The 4,517-nt window shown below is 46.8% G+C and overlaps 1 protein-coding gene across 1 annotated transcript in view; it reads left to right on the forward strand.

Moving 5' to 3' along the window:
- Nucleotides 1-664: 664 nt before the first annotated feature.
- The window catches only part of LOC118780115 (leucine-rich repeat neuronal protein 2-like), a 49,766-nt gene continuing 45,913 nt past the window's right edge, over nucleotides 665-4,517 (forward strand). Inside the window, exon 1 of the mRNA XM_036532427.1 lies at nucleotides 665-1,008. The gene's annotated coding sequence lies outside the window, so the exon portion shown is untranslated. The remainder of the gene's footprint in view (nucleotides 1,009-4,517) is intronic.

Raw genomic sequence — 4,517 nt, forward strand, 5'->3', positions numbered from 1 at the left:
GTATCCAGCTGTATAAAGGGATGACATGTGAAAGTGTAAGTGATGTCACAAATGAGCCATAAACAGACTCATATAGCTGAGGAGTTGTGATCCACGGCTTGGTGTTACCTGGATCGCCTGTGCGCTGTCCTGTCCGGCATCAGCCACAGCGGGCTGGGGCTGTGTAAACCTGTCTCACACAGCTGTGGGGGGACCCACCAGGGGACGAGGAGAACTGGCCCAGGCTCATTTCAGACCAGCTGCTTCCCCTGCACAGCGCTGCTGAGAGAGCAGGCAGCAATTACTGCTCTGCTCTGTAGCAAGTGACAGGCAAATTTCAGCTTTCCCACAGCCATCTGACTCAGAGGGAAGAGACAACAAGAGGGGAGAGAGAGAGAGAGAGGGAGAGGGAGAGGGAGAGAGGGAGAGGGAGAGAGAGGGAGAGGGAGAGAGAGAGAGAGAGAGAGGGAGAGAGTGAAGGAGAGTGAAAGAAAGGGAGAAACGGAGAGACTGTGAGAGACAGAGAGAGAGATTGAGAGAGAAAACGTGAGAGAGAAAGAGATCGAGAGAGATGCAGTGCGGGAGGGCTGGAGAGAGAGAGAGAGAGCGAGCAAGTGAGAGAGAGAGAGAGTAAGGGGGGGCTAGAGACGTGAGTGAAGGGGAGGGAAGGAGACGAGAGGAAGTCTGTGAGAGGAAAAAACATCTCGGCTGAAGTCTTCCCCTCTACATCTGTACTGTTGGAGTGCGTTTGACTCTGACAGTGGTAGCGGTGCACAGAGAGAGGGGGAAGCGTGCAGATCTGTCCTGCTTTGCTCACCAGCTCAGAAATAAAGGGATTCTTCCTGGGCGGGTGGGTGATTACGGACGTCTCTGCGTATACTTGAAAGGTGTGCTAATGCATCGGCATGAGGGGACAGACAGTGATTGAGTAACAGGAGAAAAAAAAAAAAAGAACAAACCACCAGGGCAGACGTACAGGAGGCAGCGTTGACCCTGAGGATGCCTGCAGTCACTCCGTCTCTTCTCAAGGTAGGGACAGCATGTTCATCCTTCCTCTCCCGTCTCCGGACTGGCAAACGCTGATATACATGCAAGTCTGGTCGGTCCTTGTGAATCTTGTGGTGCATTGTGGGGGAAGCTGGAACGAGCAAACATTCGCCAAATCACGCTCTCGGAATTTAAATATACACGATTAAACAAGTGTTTAAAATTAAAGGTTCTACAGGAACCGTTTAGATTACCGCGAAGAGAAAACGAACGAATGAATGAATCGATGAGTGGATGAATGAATGAGTGAATGGATTCTGATTCTGAATGCAAAGTAAGGCATCCATGTGGGCTTTATCCTCTGACACGCAGTCTGAGTTTCAGGCTAGTCACAGGTAGCCTTGGACATGCTACGCGTGCAAGCCTGTTCCAGCGTGAGACAGTGATGCTGATTGCCACCATCTAATCCAGAAGCAGCGTTGTCACACAGCACTAAGATACGATGCCCGGTCTGTTGAAAATAACAGGTGCAATTTGCTGACATGTGGCTGGAGGTGTGTTTCGTGGGGAGAGAGCAGAGCTTGCAGGCAGGCGTTCTGGTTTCTGTTTTTTTTTTTTTTTTTTGCAAAGTGAGAGCTTTAGCCCTCCCTTGCATTCCTGTTGCTACACTGTCTCAGGCGCTTTGCCCCTGTTGCTAAGCGTGTCCGTGGCTGCTGCAGCCGGCTGGAAAGGCGCTCCACTCGAGCTTATCTCTGGCAGTGCTTGAGGAGAGCGCTTCCTGCAAGAGATAGCGCTGGGCACCAGGTGTAATCTCTCCGCGTGTGGAGGAGGGGCCGGACTCCACCGTGTGGGTGTTCGCGTTAAAGGATCAGGACAGAGAGTGGGCTGGTACATGCAGCGACACGTGTGCCTGTGTGTGTGTGTGTGCGTGCGTGTGTGGGTCTGTTTGTGAGTGGGTGTGTATATGCATGCAGTGTATATGTGTGCCTGTGTGTGTGTGCGCGTGTGTGCATGTGTGGGTCTGTGTGTGAGCGGGTGTGTGTATGCATGCAGTGTGTATGCGTGCGTGTGTGTGCGTGCATATGTGCATGATTATGTGTGTTGGAATATGCATTGACACATGTTTGTGTTTATGTGTATGTGTATGCATTAATCATGTACTGTCATGCAGTCTGTAAAATGCGTGCTTTGTTTTATCTGATTCAAAGGATCATGCAATCCATTGACGTTTGTCACATGGACAGCAAAGGTGTCAAAACAGCAATTTGCTTGTAATTAGGAGTAAGCTGGAGAAACATCGTGTTTGTGTGTGTGTTTGTGCATTGGAAGACTGTAGTAAATGAATTGGGGCTGGATGTAAAAGTCAACACAATGATGACGTGTTACTGACTTGACTTTTTTTCTATTGCTGGCATTGCTCACCCATCTCTTCCATGTGTGCAAGACTTTGCAGCTGAAACATGATTTAGTCTTAGCACTTAGTGTATGATTATCAGCTGTTTAGTGCTGAAATGAACAGCTCAGACATGACTGTTCACACCTGTTCTGAACTCCACATGCAATTTTCACAAAGTTATAGAATGTTTTAAAAAAAAAACATATATTTTCATTGACATAAAGATATTAATACTGAGTGCTGTAGTAATAATTACCAAATAAGTTTGACTTAGAGGATACATGGCAGGCTTCAGATTTGTAATTCACTGCATCAACAGTGAAAAGCAGTTTTAGAACCCGAGTGGAATGGTAATGAGTCGACTTCCAAGCCAAATAATGACATCAATTATACAATTAATAGCTGAGGCAGAATCAAAACCGGCAGCCTTTATGGTCCTACAGGACTGGATAAAGGCAGCAACAGCCTCCAAAACATCTATGTCTGTCTGTCTGCCTGTGTGTCTCTGTGTCTGTCTGTGTTCTGTCTGCCTGCCTGCCAGCCTGTCAATCTGTCTGCTTTCTGTCTCTGTGTCTGCCCATCTGACTGTTCATATCTGCCTGTCTGTGTGTATGTCTGCCTGCCTGTCTGCTTATGTTTCTGCCTGTGTGTCTGTCTGTCTGCCTGTCTGTCTTCTTATCTGTGTGTGTGTCTGTCTGTCTGTGTCTGACTGTCTACCTATCTGTCTGTCTATCTGTGTGTCTGTCTGTCTGCGCTCTTCCTCGCTCACTTCCTGTAAGTGAAGAGGGACCTCTGTAAGGATTCATTTGCCTGTATGCCTACAGGGTGGCTTTTCACTGCCACACTGTACTGTAACTCACCGAAGTTTGTCAACATTATCTATCTGCTTAGATGTCTGTGTGTGACGGTCCCAGCCTCAAAACGCTGAAGATGTCCTGCTTTTCCCCTGCTGTCCTTCTTTAAAACCCATCAACCGGAGCGTCTAAAATCATTCCATCTAAAATGATTTCACGCCGGAGGTTTGGGGTCACAGCAATCCCTCTCCCCAAAGATGTAGTTTACTAATTGGATTGCTGTTTCTTTTCTGCGCCAGGGACGGCGAGCGAGAGGGAACAAGGCTCAAAACGGCATTGATTTTTCTCCAAGGGTACGACAGCACGCAAGAGTTTATCAAAACCGCGCACGTTCACATGAGAATATATCAAAGAGAATCAATAAATAAACAGTTGAACACAAACAGCAAAAGCTTGAATAAAACATTGCCCATCTCTCTTTTTTTGTTTTCTTTACATGACTCACTTGAAAGACCAAAACGCTTGCTTCCAATTATTTTGATTTTGTAATATCAAAGCTGACAGCATTTTGCATTATGAATGATTAAGGAATATGAAATATCAACAATTGCATACAGCTAATAAATCAAACAGGCACATGTTCATCTTCTCAGATAACAAAAAATGAATAGAAAAAAACCCCACAATTTGCAAACAATGTTGTTGAACATTGACGAACGGATCACTATGCGTCATCCTGTAAAAGAAAAAGAGACGTAGTGTAACATCTTCTTTTGAGGCTGAAGGTGTCTGAATAGAGATCAGGGAACTAAGAGTGCTCTGACACCTGCACCCGACGCTACACCTACAGACACACCTTGCATGGGTGCCCAGCTAAAAAGAAATGGCAAGAGTGCTCAGTCAGAAGTATTTTAAAAACCCCAAGTCATGGGGGCTGGGAGGGGTGGAAAAGGTGGGACCAGCCCGGTCTTTGAAGTATCTTTCGCAGACAGCACAGGTAGACAGTACTGCAGTATGGCGGAAAGGTCTGGGCATCATCAAAGTGATTTTATATTTGTAACCATCTAAACTTATGAAAGGTCTTGTTCTACACAGTAACAGCTTGCTACAGCACACAACCAATCAGAGATATGACCAAAGAGGACCATGGGAAAATAAATCAGACTTAATTGCAGGTGCTTCACTCAGACTGACTGCATGGAGGTTCTGTATGAGCAAAATGAGGACGGGCAGAAAGCACTGTGCCTATGAGATATGTGTACCCAGCTAAGGCAGGGCTTGGGACAGGGGTGCGCATCTGTACCCTTCCCCCCTCTCTGTATCTGGTCACAAACGAGGTGACCTAGGCCAAGATGAACAGA

The sequence above is a fragment of the Megalops cyprinoides genome, chromosome 7 (assembly GCF_013368585.1).
Source record: "Megalops cyprinoides isolate fMegCyp1 chromosome 7, fMegCyp1.pri, whole genome shotgun sequence".
Lineage (NCBI taxonomy): Eukaryota > Metazoa > Chordata > Actinopteri > Elopiformes > Megalopidae > Megalops > Megalops cyprinoides.